The following is a 19,334-nucleotide window of genomic DNA, read 5'->3' on the forward strand; positions in this document are numbered from 1 at the left end:
TATTCCTAATTATTTATCCAATATTGTCAATTCCACAAATTTTTTCCCAATATTTCCATGGAAAGTTTACATTTTGGAATATTTCCAAAGTTCCCGAGCTAAAGGTGCCATAGAAAGATACCAGTAATTTAATGGAAATTTATCGTAAATTTTCCACCCCTTTGCAACCCTAGTCATAAGTTCTAATCGTCCCAGGCGAGGCGTGTGAACAGTCGCACAGCTAAAGACTAGACTTGGACTTCCAGTCTCTTGGCAGGCTCTGGCAATGTGGTTGCTAGGTGGTTACTATGGAATGCCAGCTGGTTAATAAAGCTGGTATGAGATCAAAGTTGGTTGTTGAGGTTTTCCCAAGTGGTTGCTATTGCTTTGATTAGTGGTTGCAAGCCGATTGCTATGGCGTCACTAAAAAGAAGCTAGATGGGCACTACAGTGTGGCAGGGTGATTGCTATGGTATTTAAGGAAGTTGCCGTGATGTAGCTTGGGGGTTGCTAGGGTGTTGCTGAGCAGTTGCTGTGGTGTCCCAGGTGGATTTTGGGTCGTTGTTGCATTTGAAGGGTGCCAAAACGTTTCCATCGGGGAGAAAGAAAATAAATAAATATTTTGAAAATTGATATTTCGAAAAACGGCTTGTGAAATATGAAAACGGCTTAATATTAATAATTAAAAACTAAACGTATACATGGGATAACAACATTTATTACAAAATATGATAACAATAATAATAATACATTATAATGAGCATAATAACCACAATAATTTGTATATCAGCTCTGATTTTAACATCAATACAGTCCCACATTTAGTCTCCAACTTGACAGATCTATTGGTAATCAACAATACCATCAATCAATCAGCTCAACCCTAGCAGCCAGTGGACGCTCTGCTACCAAACAGTGGCTAGTTTTCAATGACCGTTCTCTTTGTTAGTATTCCTGAGAGACAGTTTCATTTAATAGCAGAATAGGACTCTAAGGCCTTACCTGTGCTGCATCAAAGCTGCCAATTCCAAAACTCAGAGACACCTCAATGGAGACCTGAGAGAGAGCACAGAACAGCCCTGTATTAGGAACACTCCTAAAAAGCCTCATATCACAAAAAAAGCCACAATGCTCATCTCCTTTACAGATCTCAGACAGATTATCAGCTTTGATGGCCTCAGGAGTTATGACACCACACCCACTGAGAAAAATGCCAGACCCCGAGCACGTCCATTCTCACAGACAACCCTTCCCCGAGCGATTGTGTGGCACTCGCTTAAATAAATAACGGCCTAATGCGTGAACCATTGTTTCTGGGGGACAACATTAGCAGCTGCCAAATAACAGTTTACAGTCCAACAAATGATCGCCAAATGATCTCCATACAGCCAGCGAGTGATCCAGTTTCCTCCGAAAGAACGGTCAGCGATTGTCCATTGTCCCAAAGCACAAGTCAGGAAGATGGCAAAGGAAGAGAAAAGGCCCATCCTGAAGCAGGGCGGCACACTGCGAGAGCAGGCCATGCACATTTTAACTGCATTAGGTCATACCAGACACACACTGCGCAGGGGGGGGGGGGGACTGTACTTCAGTCAATTATGATTGTACAGCTCAGGCCTGTAGGCCCCATTACATCTGCTGTACTGGTGAGGGAGCTGTCTTTGGACAATTTGCTCCCTCAAGCTCTCTACACACTGATCCTCGTCTTTGCAGCGTCACCATCAGGGTACTGGTTAAATCCCTCACCAATATCTGACCACATCACTCAGGCCTACTGCACGTGTGGTGTCCACCACCTGCTGAAAACATAACCTAGATAATTTACGGAGACTTAACAGGGGTTAACTAGGGAAGCACCGATCTGATATTAGGATCGATATCGGTCCCAATATTAACAAAATTAGCTGGACTGGGTATCGGATAATTAGGCTGATCCATGGAAACGATCCTTTCACTTTAATTTGTTGGTGTAAGACTGCATTAAATGTGCAAATAAATAATTTACAAATGTCAATTTAGTACATTTATATGTGTGTTATAATATATAAAGTAATGATTAAGTCAATTCTGATGCCCAAGTCCCTCCCACATGGTGAGATATATGGTTTATTAATACAGCAATGGTATCGGATATCGACCAATATGCAAAGTTTATGTATCGGTATCTGTATCAGAACTGAAAAGGCCAGATCGGTGCATCCCTAAGCTGTAACTGTACGTGTATTCGTACCGTTTAGTGCGTGCAATCGTACAGGTACCGGATTACGTTAAGCTACAGATGAAGCGTCCACAAACGAACGAACGTAACGCAGAACCAAGTCTCATGAGCACAAGTTCCACCCAGAACCCTAAAGCTGTAAACTGTTAGCGAGTAAAGTTTGCATTTGCAAGGTGTTGCAGGAAATGTAGTGGATTTCACAGTATCGCTATGGTAACGGTAGGTTTGTTGCGTCTCCGGACACTTCCTCCAAGAGCGAGCGAGCAGTTTACATGGGTTTAGTTTGCTGTTCTTTACAGGTTTACGGGTGTGTTGGCAGTGAAACAACCGAAATTAAACAAGTGTTTCTGATATTCTGTCCTGCCCCCCCCCCCTCCTCTCATTTCAACTGATGCAATCATGGTGGATCAGATGAGGACGGTGGGGGTTGGGCGCTATACGACACTACGTGAACACTGCGGCTTGGTAAGCCTACTTGGTAAGCTTACAATCCTATATACACTATGTGTCCAAATGTTTGTGGACACCCATGGCTGGCAGATGTGAAAATCAGTCCTAACAGCAACCTATTGGCACCATGCTGCCTAATGCCAGGCGTGGCCTAGAGGGGTATGAAGCCCCCCAGCATTGAGCTGTGGAGCAGTGGAGGAACTGTGTTCTCTGGAATGATGGTGATGGTGCTCCATCTAATACTTTTGGGATGAGTCGGGAGTTGGGAATGACAAGGTGGTGATCATCATCATCATCATCCTGACCTAGTCACTGAACGCAATCAAATTCAAAGCAAATTCTAGTAGGAAGCCTCCTTCCCGGGACAGTAGAGGCAGTTCCGACGACATGAGCATGCTGGTATGAGTTGTTGATTGGCGCAGTTGCCTGTAAACAGACATTTCAATGAAATCTCATTAAGGATCATTGCCCAGCTCCTGTGACTGCCACAGAGTTGACACGATCGCTGCTCGAGCATCAAACCACTTCCTTTCCGACTACACAGCACTCCTCTCCTCTCACCTAGCAGTTTCACTAGGGAAGAATACATCCTGTTATAAACACTGTTTCTTTGCAACACTCGAACCCAGCTCTCACAGCCAACATGAAAGAGGCTGCAGTGAAACGTAACGACCATCAGGGCTTGCAAAACAAAGTGAACAAATTCCTCAGCCTCCACATCAGCCTCCTTCGGGTCAGAGTGTTGATGGCGAATGAGTAATACAGAGACGCAACATGAGGTCATTAAGCTCTAACAGCCCAGATGTGACCAAGAGGCGGCCTAATGGCCTGATGTCGGACCACGTTTACGTCAGTCAGTCATTGTGAAGCCACTGCAATGAAATGTCTGAAATTCTCGACCGGACTGACTTGAAGCAACATTATGTAGCAATCTGACCATAAAACAACAGCTTAGGTAACAGGGAATAGGGAGAACAGCATCTCTGTCACGGTCACAAGATGGAGCACTTCGGTGGAGCTGCACCAAAGACCAGGCTACTTAAAGTCCGAATCAATCAAAGTCTGATACGGAGATTAGAGCCATTTACAGTCATGGGGAGGTCCAAAAAACAAATAACAACATGAATATTAGGGGCAAGCACAGTCAGGGAAAGTCCCGGTAAACAAAGTGACACAGGCACTAGGACCAACCGCAGTTAGGTGGAGGGGTCAGAATAAACACTCACTGAGGGCCCCTGACTGCAGTTGGTCTTAATCCACATCTTGCTTGTTCCGACACCACCTCCCAGTTGCAGTTTATGCTATTGTTTGTACGCTGGTTTGGTGTAAAAGCAGGGAGGTGTCGGAATAAAATGGAAGGGCACACTGCAGTTGGGGGAAGTCACTGGAACGAACGATGTGTGGATTAGGACAACCCAGGCCGCAGTCAGGGGGGCGGTCTGGGAAGAAATTTGCCCGAGTCCCAAGACCAGGCTGTTGTCAGGGGGGCGGTCTGGGAAGAAATTTGCCCGGGTCCTAGGACCAGGCCGCAGTCATTGGGGAGGCAGACTGGGAGGAAATTGCCAGAGTTCTAGAACCAGCCACAGACTGGGGGACTGTCTGTGAAGAAATCGCCAAATTCCTTGGACCAGCCGAAGTCTGGGAGGCATTCTGGGAAGAAATCTGGCCAAGTCCTAGGACCAGCCGCAGTCAGAGGGATGGTCTGGGAAGAAATCTGGCCAAGTCCTAGGACCAGCCGCAGTCAGGGGGATGGTCTGGGAAGAAATCTGGCCAAGTCCTAGGACCAGCCGCAGTCAGGGGGATGGTCTGGGAAGAAATCTGGCCAAGTCCTAGGACCAGCCGCAGTCAGGGGGATAGTCTGGGAAGAAATCTGGCCAAGTCCTAGGACCAGCCGCAGTCAGGGGGATAGTCTGGGAAGAAATCTGGCCAAGTCCTAGGACCAGCCGCAGTCAGAGGGATTGTCTGGGAAGAAATCTGGCCAAGTCCTAGGACCAGCCGCAGTCAGAGGGATGGTCTGGGAAGAAATCTGGCCAAGTCTTAGGACCAGCCGCAGTCAGAGGGATGGTCTGGGAAGAAATCTGGCCAAGTCTTAGGACCAGCCGCAGTCAGAGGGATGGTCTGGGAAGAAATTTGCTCAATTGCAAGGACCAGCCCCGGTCAGGGGGACAGTCTTGAGAAATTGCCCGAGTCTTAAGACCAGGCTGCAGTCAGGGGGACAGTCTTGAGAAATTGCTTGATTCCTAGGACCAACTACGGTCAGGGGCACGGTGTCAAAGTGACATCTCTGGGGGGAAAAACAACTGAACAGGAATTTTTTATGGAATAAAGAAAAAGTGCCTAAACCTTATTTTAAGTAATTTCACACCATTCTACTGGACCACCTTTAAAAAAAATCATTCAGTTCACACAACAAATTTAATAAACTTAATCAAAAATAAATAAAAAATGCTGGTCTGCCTCCTCCCTTGTTCAGGACGACCTCAGTAAAGTGATCATTCTAGATGAGCACTTTCAGAGGCTCTGAAACACCCTGAAGTCGTCTCTCTAGTTCACACACACTCCACAAAGAATCAGATGCTGATCATATCTGATAGCCTTTCTGCTGAAGATCCTGTGACTCACCGCTCTCCCACAATGAGGCAGATCTCATACCCTGGGAAACGCCACAGCTTGACCAGTCTGAGAAATAAAACAGCTAGAAAGTTCCTTAATGACCAGGTGTTGGTTAAAGAGATAAACAGGCTAAGGTCTTCCTCACACTCCACATGTGTGGGTTTGTATGTGTGAAAGTTTGATTTTCGTGACCCTGACTGCATTTACTGCTGGCATGTGTTTGGCACACCCCTCTCCGTCTCCATTAGAGTACACTAATTAAATTAATGAACGCTGGGAGGCAACATTAACAACATCACTGCTCACTAACAAAGAGCTGATTTACTCCAGAGAGAGAGAGAGAGAGAGAGAGAGAGAGAGAGAGAGAGAGAGAGAGAGAGAGAGAGAGAGAGAGAGAGAGAGAGAAGCAACAGGAACACTCCCTCTGGCCTGCAGGCTGGGCCAACAAGCCACTTACTCCCACACCACGGCTTCAGCTGTACTGTCAAAACAACAGAGGCCAGTGCATGCCAATACCCCCACCTCCATGCAGCTGCAAGACCGTTTCCACCTGGTCTTACACGGCTGCCCTTACTGGATTTAGATGCGATTTGAATATCTAGTCGAAACCTCACTATCAGCAGTTCCTATAAAAGTCGTCCTCTGGAACAAGTGCAATTGCACAACCAAGCGTCACAGAGACTAGCCATTCTCACACCTACTGAAATATGGATACGCTTGTGGTCAAACCAAGCAAGTGAGCAACATGGTGTCCATTTACAGACCGGGTTCAAATGCCTGACCTCAAATCAGATCGGATTGATCGCAATCCTTATGAAAGGGTATGAGCTACATTACATTTTGCTACAAAAAGAGAAATGTCAATACATTTAGTGAAATGCTGGTTGACATTTAACAGGGCTGTAAAATGTAGAGGTTCTGCAGTTTCAGACGTTTGAATGTTATATTAGACCACATTACTACAAAATATTAGCGTTGCACTGTTACCGATACCATAAAGCTTACTGACGCCCTTATTTTTTTATTTATTTATATATTTACACAGTACATTTTTGTTCGTACATTTTACCATGAAACCAAACGTTTAAACAACCAGTAAGAGCCAGTCATAAAGATTTATCATAATCATTAATCAGACATTTATGGCACTTTGTTTCCATTGTGTCTTTTTTTGTTTTGTTTCAGAAACTAGTAAAGTTTCAAAAAAGTTAAGTTTCAGCAGCTTGTTTAAAGGAAAGTGAGGTTTAGTAGCTTTTTACACTGATATATGTACCTGAATGTGAAATACAGGTTCTGCAACCAGTAAACACTGTTCTTTCAAAATTATTATATCTTATTATTTTTGATTTACAACCTATAAGAAGTGCAACGCTATAAATATTCTAGGAATTTTAGCCGTCTATTGAGTATTTAAGTCACAGCTGGTATCAGTAGATACTTGAAAATCTGGCATTGGTCTCGGTGCATCCCGACAAAATATCTGAGCACCCTGCCAAAGAAGAGTTCAGCAATCAGAGGTAGCAAATCTTACTGCCAACTAGACAGACAGGTCCACCAGCAACCACAGTAGCCTATAATCACTCTCCAACCAACAAGTGCCGTTTCATCCACTGAGGACACCGAAAATGAAACCTGCTAACTCCTCTAAAGAGGGAGCCTCTAGCCAGATTCCCACCTGAATGTTTCAGAAACCACCCAAAATTTCACCAGAATAAAGTACAGTCCGCTACATGTCCATCCACTACAGGTAGCGTAGAAACTTCAGATGCCGTAAGCTACAGGGATTAGGAGCGGCATAAAACCAGGAGAAATGAAGAGATTTCAGAGCCATTTCTGTTTATTTGCTGAATTCTATACAAAAATGTGCCATTACCTCGGTACATGCCAATTCCACCATGCAATACCACCCAGGAAATGAAGCGGCGTTACTTATGTACTCTTCAATTGCAAAACACACCAACAATAACTTCTCTGTGTGTGTGTGTGTGTATATATGTGTGTATATATATACACACACACACACACACACACACACACACACATATATATATATATATATATATATATATATATATATCCTTCTATTTATAAATGACATTCAGCACAAGATACAATAATTCAGTAGCAAATCCATAACTTCACAAAAACACCTCATACGACAGATTTTTTTTTTTATGACATACACGTGTACACGGTCACTAACACATTAAAAAAAGAAAATAACCAAAAAGGTGAGAAGAGAAAAAGGAAAAAAATAAAGAAATAAAAAACCCTCGGATTGGGATGTAGAAGAAAATAATTAAATTGAATTACAGAGTTTTCAGAGTTTGTGCTGCAGTGCTGTCCAGTGTTTTTAGGCTCTAGACTAAGTAGGCCGGTTCATCCTTGCTTTGTCTTTGCGGCGAACTCAGCACATCGCTAAACTTGCACTACAGTGGGCTTGTATTCCCCACCTGTGGCATCAATCATAGTGAGCTCCCACAGCGCCTCCACCCTGTGGTTCTTTTGAATGCACATGGGGGAATGAGCTTATTTGGCCATGTACTATAGATAGAACGGTACAGACATCAAAAACTGATTTTTATTTATTTACAATATGCCAGTATACGGCACTACTAGACTGAGTACCGTGATTTTCTTTAATTAATTAAGACTGATTATACTCTTTATAATGACACATGCAGTTATAATTAGTGCTCTATAAGCACTGACGATAGTCACGATACACTCATAAAAACACACTGTGATCAATGTATCACGATACAATAAAATACTGTCATATTGCCCAGCTCTAGGTACTACCCAAACCTAATCTGGCCATGGTGACCCCACTCACTTCACCAATCAAGGGCAAACTAGGCTAAACGCCTGAGGGTCAAATAAGACCGACTCCTCCAGAATCCTCTCTAACCAAGTTCTGATCGTCTGCAGCCGACGTTCTGCACCCGACTCTAATGCTAGACATTAAGCAGTACTAAATCTGGGGGCGTTCTAACTTTTTCCTCGACTACATTTCTATTCATTACATTATTAAATTATTTTTAAAAGGCATTTCTTCAGTGTTTTTATTTATTTATTGTTATTTTCATAGTGTCCTTTTCTCAGATGACTGTAGGAAGTACTGAAACGTACCGCCAGTACAGAATCAATCCTTCACCAACTGCTGTGCTGATGAAGCACTGAACCTTTGCTATGATGTGCAACTCTAATTCAGGGTTTCAAGATTTCCGGCAAAAGCAAAAGGAACCCTCGCCCCTCTGCGATTACAGGCGCTGATGTGGTCAGTAAGGTGCAGTTCAGCAGCAGGTGCCTCGCCTCATCTTGCAGCTGCACGCCGAGCAGGTCACCAAGCTCTTTCCGTCAGAAGAGCGCCGGGGCTCTTGATTACATCAACAAGAGGACAGATTTCAGCAGGACAAAGAGCACTGCGTTCACCACAAACAGGCCACGCTCACAAAAAGACAACAACTGAAGGTCTCCAATGACGGGGCAGCTGCCTGACTCAGGACTCAGTACCTACGGCATCTGAAGCAGTGAGAAGAGCTCGTTCTTAGGAGGGCTAAAATAACTGATGCCGGTTTGTTCTTGAGGAGGAAGAGGAGGAGGAGGAGGACGAGTGCTCCCTGTCACAACCATATTTAGAAAGGAAAGACAGAAAGAAATGTGCTCATTTCCTGTGCAGCCTATCTCCCGTCTCCAGCTGCGTTCAGACCCAGTTCTGCTGCACCGCAAACCTTTCACCGTCACATCTGAACACACCACCTTCAGAGTGAAAACAGGGCAATGGCAATTATTAAGTGTGTCACTGCATGTGAAAACGGCTGAGTGACGGGTGAATTTAAAGGCCTAGACCACCCCGAACTGGGGAAACTGCTGTAATTCGCTGCATAGAACTGTATGCCGTAGAGGTGCCAGCTGTAGCAATGGTGCTAGACACTGGAAGTCCTGGAGTCCTGAACCACTCTGACAAGTCCGTGCAACCTTAATGAAGACCTGCATGGGGTTTGAGCGTCTTCAGAGACGTGTGCGTGTGTGTGTGTGTGTGGACATCCACTTATAGAGGGAAAAAAAAATAAATAAATAAAAGAGTGACTGGGGTGTCCTACACTAATCATTAAGCTCCAAGAAGTTCGGTGGTTGGTGTGGTGCAACATATAACACCACTACCTGGCACTGAGCTACCACACCATGTGGGAGACCAGGGTTCGATTCCCAGTCTGGGTGACTATGCTGCGCTACACCAATAAGAGTCCTTGGGCTAGACTCCTAACACTACACTGACCCTCCTCTGTGATACGAGTAACCTTGTAAGTCGCTCTGGATAAGAGCGTCAGCTAAAAGCCATAAATGTAAATGTAAGTTTTGCTGAGCCCTTTGCACAGATTAACTCAGACTCAGGCTAATACGTCGGTTTCCAGCAATATAAGAAGTGGGTGGACAGTGGAATCCATGGTTGCCTTTTTAAAAGGGACAGTCTGGCCAGACTAAGGCTACGTTCACACAGCAGGTGGCCCCAAGTGGCCCAAACTCAATTTTCTCACCAAATAAAAAAAAAAATTTAAGCCTTTTAAAAATGAATGACATTCATGAACAGTTCACGCTCCTAAACTGACTCGAATACGCAAGAAGCAGTGCTTCTCATGAGCCTTGGGTTTCACCTCGGCCAGCATCACAGGAGATAGCACAGAGTTCCAGCGGCTGACTGCTGGACTCGTCACTGAGAACACGATCGCGCTCGCTGTAAAAAGGGGACGTTATTCAAGTTATAAGATTTGTTTCTTAGCTTTTTATGCTCCTCTGAGCATTACGGTCGAGTACTGCCGTTACTGAACTTCATCAGGTGTCTGAAAAGCACCTTTACAACCTACCCCAAAGTGCTCCATAAGACCGGCCTCATCAGTACTGTCTGTCTGTGCGCATGTGTAAGCAGGCCTTACACACACATGGCCTTACAGCACTTCTTGTACGCCCCCCCACTAAAATAAATAAATAAAATAATAATTAAAATAGAAATATATTAATTATATTATAATATAAACATATAAAATCGAAATACTCTATACTATATATTTATATAAACATAAAAATACCCCCCCCCCCACCCAAAGTTCCTCTTACCATCTAAAGAAGCCATCAGAAGAGGGTTTTCCTAGACTGGCTGGAACGTCCCCGAAACAAGTAACTCATTACACAACAGTAATATGAATAGCAGGGGTTAGAGCTGGGCGATATGATCTCAAAATCAGTACCACGATACCTGGAGCATTTTACCTCCTTTACGATTAATGAACGATGACATGAGCTGCTCAAGCTGCTCACTTGGCTCAGTGTTGGACTGTTGCAGACTGGACAGGACGGACTCAAGACTACACATGCATGAGTGTCATGGGCAAGATTACGCCAATTGACGATTAATTGCTCAGCCCTAGCAGCGGTGCAGAGATCACGAACTTCTCACAAAACCTCAACAAGACAGAAAAAGTGATGAACATTGATTAACTAATTACACTGGCACCGGTCAAGGTGTGGGTCGACATGTTAGAAGGTAGGTAAACAGTCCAGTTCCTGAAGATAAGGGAAAAAATGGGCTAGACGACTGCTGCACACAGTCTCCAAAACATCAGGCAGGTCTTGCTGGGTTTCCCTGCTTTGCAGTGGTCAGTACCTACCAAAAGTGCTCCAAGAAAGGACAACTGGTGAACCGGCAACAGTGTCATGAGCCCCCCAAGGCTCACTGACACTAATGGAGGTCCCACCTCCATTCCACCTACAGGACTTTAAGGATTTGCTGCCAATGTCTTGGTGCCAGATACCACAGCACACCTTCAGAGGTCTTGTGGACCCAAAATGGACCTACGCAATATTAGGCAGGTCTTGGCTGATCTGTGAACGTCCCAAACAAGTAAGTAAATAAATAAATAAATAAATAAATAAAGCCACCAACCAACAGGCTCACTAACAGCAGCTTGTTGCGTCTGGACGAACATAAGAATGCCGAGAAATGAGAGAGAGAGACCAATACTTTTATAGCTAGGAGCAGGAAGCCATTCAATGCAGATATGTAGGTTCAGGTTCTCAGGTTCTCGGTTGTAAATCCATCAGCACGGCAGTAATAACCAACATCCCTGATAAGATTCAGAGGAAGCGCAGCACATGTCCAGACCTGCGGCCTTCACTCAAGAGCAGATTCTAAGGGTCATGAAGAAGCCATGGTCATAGAGGGTGAAGAGGACAGCCAGGCATTGTGTTCAGTGATCTGTCCTTTGCAGAACCTTTTATTTGGAAGCGTGTAGGAGGGTGAGGAACCTTTAAATGGGTAAAGAACCTCAACAACAAGTAAAAGGTCCTTACACCTCCAAAGCTTCTTCATACTCCCTTAATGGAACCATAGACGTTTTTTCTGCAAACCATTAGTAGCACTTACAGAAAGGGCTACAAGAGTGCTTACAAAACCTGCAAAACAAATGCAGGATGGCTTTCCGGCCCAACGAGAATGAAAAAACTGAAGGTTCCTCAAACAAGAGATCAGAGCTGAAAGGACAGAACTGTTCAAAATAACTAATAATATTTCAAATCGATATTTATTGAACTCCAGGAGAGTGTAAAACGTGGGTGTCTGTGTGCTTAAATATCTGTATTTTACTCATTTTACTGCATTTGAAACCCTCCGGAATGATCCTACACTTAAAGCTCACCTTTCCTATTACATTTCTGCACAATTCCAATGCATTTACTGCTTATTCTAACCCCTAACTAAATTTAATAATATGAAGTCCTAATATTCAGTTATTAATTCCAGGATAACTAATAATAATGTGGTAAGTGCTTTAAGAAAGGGGAGGCCCACATTCGGAGAGACTCCCCTTATCCGGTCCATTCTGCCCGACAAACAAGAGCAACTGACCAATAATGACGACAAAGCAGAGTTACGTGCAGTTACAGTCACAGGAAGCCTCCTACCTTATCTGAGAACCGCAGCATCCCTACTGAAGCGCCAGCCGCGGGTCAGAGGGTCGTCCAGTGACATTATCTCCCCCACGCGCACAGGCCGCCTCACACATGCTACCCAGCGGCACAGGCTCCGACAGCGCTCCTCCCTCTGCCACTCCTTTCAGAAGAGCCCCCGGACGCACCAACAGCACCGCTTCTCATTCAGCTGCCACGAGCTCTTCGAACCCTCACTGAAGGAAAGATACCGTGCTTCTGCAAACCGAAACAATCGAGGTCTACAGCTGCTTTCGCAGCGCTGCAAGCCTCACCGCAACAACTCACAGCCCCTTCTGACACACACATTGTTAGCGGCTTCCTCCCGCTTCTGTGCAGCGACTGCTTGCGGTGGCAGGAGATGGAGGGAGAGAGACACAGAGAGAGAAAGACAGAGAGATAGAGAGGAAGAGATTAAAAGAGAGAGAGAGAGAGAGAGAGAGAGACTCTTAAAAAGGAGCTCACCACATCCTTCCAGAGCCATGCAGTAATGCCATGGCCGCCTGTTTCTATGGCGACCATTCGGCGAGTAAAGAAGCCCGCCCTGGAGATGTAACAGGAAAAAAAAAAAAAAAAAAAAAAAAAAGATCCCTGAGGTTCGTCAAAGGCGTGAGCCGCCGCCGCCGCCGGGCAGGGAGGGTTTGATTGACGGAGGAAAACGAGATTAGCGAAGCTGAAATTACAGGCTGATGCCACCCTGCCGACTGCGGCGTTTATACAAGACCCACGTGCCTCACTCATTAGGCCTCAGTCAGCTCACCAAAGCACTACAGCACGTATGGAAGTGGCAGACCGAAACCTACACTACATGTCCATATGTTTGTGGACACCCTTTGGGTCCCTGCAAGGAAGTGCTGCCAATACAATAGGACTCTCTGCAGGAGCAGATAAACATGAACCCGTCTGCACCATGCTGCCTAATAATGCCAGGCGTGGGCTAGAGGGGTATAAAGCCCCCGAGCATTGAGCTGTGGAGCAGTGGAAGAACTGTGTTCTCTGGAATGATGGATGGTGGTACTCCATCCAATACTTTTGGGATGAGGTGGTGGTAGTCATCCAGCATCCGGACCTCACTAACGCTCTGGTCACTGAACGCAATCAAATCCTCACAGCAATGCTCCTCAAATCTAGTAGAATGGCCTTTAATACTCTAGATTTCACAAGAACCCTATTCTCAATACTATTGCCCATATAGTGCATTCAGGATGATTCAAAAGGCCGGTCAGGTTTAGGTGAGAGATGAGCGCAGTACCACTCTTCGTCTCAGAAACCACATCAGCAGGTCTACTTAAGAATTCACCTGAGGCACGTAGCTTACACAACACTGAGGTGTGGTACTATTATTCACAGTAGTGAAATTATAGGCGTGCCTTAAAAATCCTCAAAATCAAGTCAGCAATATATATATGCATGCATGCATGCAATGACTGTTGCTGACTTGATTTGGAGGATTTTTAAGGCACGCCTATAATTTCACCAGACAGTTTCACAATAGATTCAATGCCTGTACTAAATACCCTTGCTACATAAAGAACCTGTGTGTGTGTGGGGGGGGGGTTTATATATATATATATATATATATATGTGTGTGTGTGTTGGTTTTTATATATATATATATATATATATATATATATATATATATATATATATATATATATATATATATATATACACACACACACATATATACATACACATATAGTGTTGGTTTATTTATATATATATATATATATATATATATATATGTGTGTGTGTGTGTGTGTGTTGGTTTTTTAACCCATTAACAGGTTCTCTGAACTGGTGTACTGCACCGAAAACCCTTTTAAGTACTATCTAGAACTCTTTGACCCACTAGCTGGCATTTACATAGTTTTATGTTGTGCAATAATGTAGATAACCTTTTATAATCGGCTCTCTATTATGATTATAATAGTGACATTATATTATTATGATGATGATAGCACACCTGAGCAGACGAGCACAGTGGTACAGTAATTTTTATTAGTAATTTATAAATAATTCTGACCAGAGGAGGATGGGATGGGTCCCCCTTGTGAGCCTCGGTTCCTCACAAGGTTTCTTCCTCCAGCTCTGAGGCTCACTGCCACCGGTGCCTTTGACTGCTCTCATTTTTTATTATTTTTTTCTTAGGTTAATCTCTCGTCCTTTTACCAATTCCTAGAAAGCTGCTTTGTGACAATGGCAGTAGTAAAATGCGCTCTTTACATAAATCTGAATGTTCTGGCAGTAAGTTACATCATCCTGATGCCAACTAAATTATGAAGGACCCCCATGAAATTGATTGAAAGTAAAATTAAAGCTAGAAAACCCAGACTGCGTAGTGTGGTTAGCAGCGTTCCGAGCCCAGAGTAGCCGCGACTGAGGCACCCCTTTTTAAATTACAGGTCAGTGGAGCATCGCAATGCTATCAGAGATGTTATTCTAAGGTAAAACGCTACATAGAGGTGCTTCAAGTCCAACAGCTCTTGGTCATTTGAGGGCTGGATTATCTCGCCAGCTGTAAAGGTGGGACTTCCTGATGAATGACTAATAATAGTGGTAATGCGGTTTTCAAGTAATCAGCTGTTGTTGAGGAACTCCGAGTGTGGTATTTAGACTATGGGAGGAGTAAGATTCTAAGTAGCCATATTACAGTGTGGAAACAGCCGTGGGTCAGGCCAGCAAGAGCTCCCAGACACTGTAACCTAATCCCTCTGACAGGCTGCTAAAATCACAGGCCTCTGGTGCCTACTGGAATGTGCTCTGTGTGTTTTACCCCTCTAGCACTGCTTCACTTCCTCCAAAACACACACACACACACACACACACACACACACACACACTGGAAATGGCCGTGGGTCGTACTGTAAAACAGTTCTGAAAGCAGCTAATTATTAACCACAAAGTCAGCCCCCAAAACAGCTGGAAGATTCAACGACTATCCAGTTCCTTTACATAATTCATTAGCAGTAGCTTCACTCACGAGCTGACCAGTTTGCTATGTTAAGAGTCCTCATTAAACATCAAACAGAGTGACCAGTGTGTGTGAAAGCTGTACTGCTGCACAAGTGGATGATTTGGCTTCGGTCACACCGGGGAGACCCTGTAAAGCCCAAGAGCAAATGAACCACAAATAGTTTAACCTCTATAAACCACCATCGACACCCGGGTTCAAAACATCAATACTATACTAGTATAAACAGCTGGTCACTCCGGTCCTTTGTTACTGTCCACTCAGTTCATTCAGTAGTGTTAAAGCATGCAGGATTACTGCATACTTTAACACTAGTGAATGAACTGAGTGGTGTGTGCATATATACATATTATACATTAGACACACACAATATTATATATATATATATAGTAAGGTGCACGTATTTGTCACAGTACAGCGAAATGTGTCCTCCGCATTTAACCCATCTGTGGTAGTGAACACACACACTAGTGAGCTAGGGGCAGTGAGTACACACACACACACACACACACACACACACACACACACACACACACACACACACACACACACACACACACACACCCAGAGCGGTGGGCAGCCAACTCCAGCGCCCGGGGAGCAGAGAGGGTAAAGGGCCTTGTTCAAGGGCCCAACAGTGGCAGCTTGCCGAGCCCGGGAATCGAACCCACAACCCTGTTATTGATATATATATATATATATTCTAATGTACTTCTAATACACACACTTATGTCATGCTGTATTCTGCTTCACCTTCAACACACTGTAGTGTATATACACTGCACCACACCATCTGTAGCTAGTAGTGAGACTCTGAGTGACTGCAGATCATGAGCCACGAGTCTTCACTTATCTCGCATTTTCATCTTCGTGCTGCTTCGGTCAGCACTCACATGGCACGAGAGGCCCCATCTAGGCCCCAATTCATCTCATTTAGGCCCCGATTCATCAGCTTTTTTTTTTTTTTAGATGAAGGGGGGGCGGGGGGGTGTATGGATCAGACGAGCGCAGCTGAAAACACAGGGTTGGATCATTCCAGGTCATTTACGGGGCCCTCATGCTGATCGAAGAGCCAAAGGAGGAATCCATGCCTTTGCCTGGTGTTGACTTAGGCAGAGCACAGGGCTCAAACGGCGGCCCGAGAAAGACCTGGCTGGTCGTTGTGCCCTGAGAGAGCCATTAGCAGGGCTTACCTAGCCTTATTTAAGGGTCAGTTGGCGCAGTCTGCTTAAGATTGATCGGAGATGATCAGACAGAAGGACCAGGAGACCAGTCCAACAATAATTTAACAGGTCATGATACAGTATATGGACAAAGGTATTGGGACACCTGCTCATTTACCGTTTCTTCCACAATCAAGGATATATATAGTTCATCCTGCTTTTGTTGGAATAACTGGCTTTCTACAAGAAGTTGGGGCATTGCTGTGAGGATTTGATTTGATTGCCATCCATCCATCATTCCAGAACACCACAGTTCCTCCACTGCTCCACAGCTCAATGCTGCTGGGGGGCTTTATACCCCTCTAGCCCACGCCTGGCATTAGGCAGCATGGAGCCAATAGGTTCATGTTTATCTGCTCCAGAGAGTCCTATTCTATTGGTAATACTTCTCTACTAGACAAGCTCTGTGTGTGTGTGTGTGTGTGTGTGCACAAATGCATGCATTTGCACATCTGGGTCATCACATGACGGGTGCAGGTTGGTGCAGCTGCATGCATTCACTGCTTTACCAAGCAGCAGCATGACGTGGTTGAACTCATTTGCCTTGTGTGAATATGGCTCATGCAGGCTGAAGCTCACTTCTGGTCACCTCTGGCCTTCACTGCTGGCATAATCATCAGTGTGCAACCGATCACTAGAGACAAATGGGATCATATTACAGGACTCTAATGGCAGGGACCTTACCGCAGCAAAACTGCTTCCAAGCGGCCTTTAACACAGGTACGAGCTTGAAGCATGGTCGCATGCACAATACCCGTACTTGGCCTTGCTCTCTCCAGGGTGGGTAGATGGCGCCCTCTCCCCACATCGCTTCACTGCAGTGCTGACCGGTGAAAAGGAGCGAACATCAGAAGCAGAAATGGTGCTCTTGTGGTGAAAAGCATGAAATATACACCTACTCATCCCCACACACTGCGACCCACCACTGTGCTGCGACCCAGTTTAAAGGACCATGACTAAAAAAGCTCAGAAACCCTTTTAAAGGAGATCTAGACCCTTGAAATAATGGACTTACTTCTGGTTCTATGAGCATTAAAAGTGTTCCCATTCACAACCGTACATCACCAAAATAAACAAATAAATAAAGGGCTAAAATTAGGAACACCCCCTGGATGCCCTACCAGTCCCTCTCACACACCCAGGGGAATTCAACATCGCCAATTCACTTACCACATGCATTTTTGGGAGGATCTGGACACGGGAAGACCACACCACACATCTCACACCCTGAAACAAGGACTGAATGCATAAGCCAAGGCTCCTGGAGCTGAGCAGTACGCACAAACACTACTGCCACTGTGCTGCCCTTAAATACTAAGCATTATGAGACTCATTCCAGCGAGGACTCTTCAGGTGCCAAGAGTTTACTTATCCGGGAGACCCGACTCCTAGGCCACTGACACCCGGCCACTGGTAGAACACAGCATTTCCACCCGAGTTTGGTTACGAAACGTACATAATTTAAGAGTAAAGGCGGGACGGGGGAACAATAGATCTTTCCAAATAACATCAAAAAAATATATAATAATAATAAGAAGAATTATCTTTGTCGTTGTACAGCTACAACCAAACTGGGTGGTTTTGGCAGAAAACAGACCAACCAGCTACAGCGACCACCAGCGAGGCTCCGAGCTAACGCTAAATCTAAATTTTTCCATTCCACCTTAAATGATGCAGCAGTGACGTTCTGCTGTTGAAATGTACACAATGTAACTGCTGCACTATAAATATTACACATTATTATTATATATAATTTTTTTATTCAGCCATCTCCTCCCCATTTTCCTCGCCAATTACCCAACCCACACATATTCTCCCCCAATCACATGCAATTCTCCCAACACTGGGAGGGCGAACACATATACACGCCTCCTCAGACATGTGAGCAGCCAGCCAGCGCCTCGTTTTTCCGAACTGCTGCCGATGCGACGCCTCCAAGCAACCGACGCGCTCGGAGGAAAGCGTTGTGTACCTGACTCGGATGCATCAGCCAGCAGATGGCAGTGCCGGCCAGCAGTGCACTGGAGTGAGAGTGCCGTCTACCCACCCTGAAGAGAACAAAGCCAACTGTGCTCTCTCGGGGCCCCAAGCAGAGGGAGTGACCAGGGTTCGAACCAGCTGGACCACCCGGGCCACTGTGGCTGCTATTTTAGCTGCATTTATCAGTTTGAATAAATCATTTGTTTTGCTCAGCGAAATAATGTCCCAGATGAACTTGAGAAGTTCGGTCTGCAGCAGCTGAGGATCAGGTCTATGACTGGGACCTAGGGGACACCAGACCGCACACTGCTACAGCTTCAAATTGCCTGGATCTGCCCTCGATCCCAAGTCACTGAACTGTCTCATAATTAAAGCAACCTGAATCTTCATGAAATCCGAGATTTACACCCCTGATCTTAATCCCAGCTGTCTTTAATAGTACCTCTCGGAAAAGACTCCAGCCGCTGAGGGACATTTTAGAATATTTAGCTCGGCTTACCTTGCAAACTTCCCTCCTTATTTTCATACCCTCACTTACCATACGACCTGCCAGAGCCTGCTCGGCTTCCAAAAGCACTTTCCTGTCTGACACTTTCCACACAAAAAGCAAGAAGATTAAAAATCGCACATGATTTACTGCAGCCCATCTCCCCCATCTCCTCCATCTGCCACCACTTCTGATCCTCACCAACAAAAGCAGGTTTCATGACATTTAGGCAGCGAAGCAAAGACGTCGTCTCATCCGGGCTCATTCCGGGGGCCGTTATGTGGACGGTCATGGCGAACAGCTTGCGCGGCAGCACCTGCTGATACAGCCTGAGCGAATCTGATTGCGTTCGTCTGTAATAACACAATAAGATCTAGAACCAACAATCAAACTGAGACGGACTGTCGACTGCAGACAAAGCCAAAG

General features: G+C 45.0%; 1 protein-coding gene across 3 annotated transcripts in view; it reads right to left on the minus strand.

Annotated features, from left to right (window-relative positions):
• nck1b (NCK adaptor protein 1b) overlaps positions 1-19,125 on the minus strand; it is a 53,574-nt gene extending 34,449 nt beyond the window's left edge. Inside the window, exons 1-2 of one of the 3 annotated variants that reach the window (XM_072679331.1) lie at positions 19,110-19,125; positions 982-1,035 (exon numbers count right to left, since the gene is read on the minus strand). The gene's annotated coding sequence lies outside the window, so the exon portion shown is untranslated. Of the gene's footprint in view, positions 1-981; positions 1,036-12,220; positions 12,540-19,109 lie in introns of those variants that run through there. The other 2 variants (XM_072679330.1, XM_072679332.1) reach the window with 2 other exon arrangements.
• Positions 19,126-19,334: the final 209 nt, after the last annotated feature.

Source organism: Salminus brasiliensis, chromosome 5, assembly GCF_030463535.1.
Source record: "Salminus brasiliensis chromosome 5, fSalBra1.hap2, whole genome shotgun sequence".
NCBI lineage: Eukaryota > Metazoa > Chordata > Actinopteri > Characiformes > Bryconidae > Salminus > Salminus brasiliensis.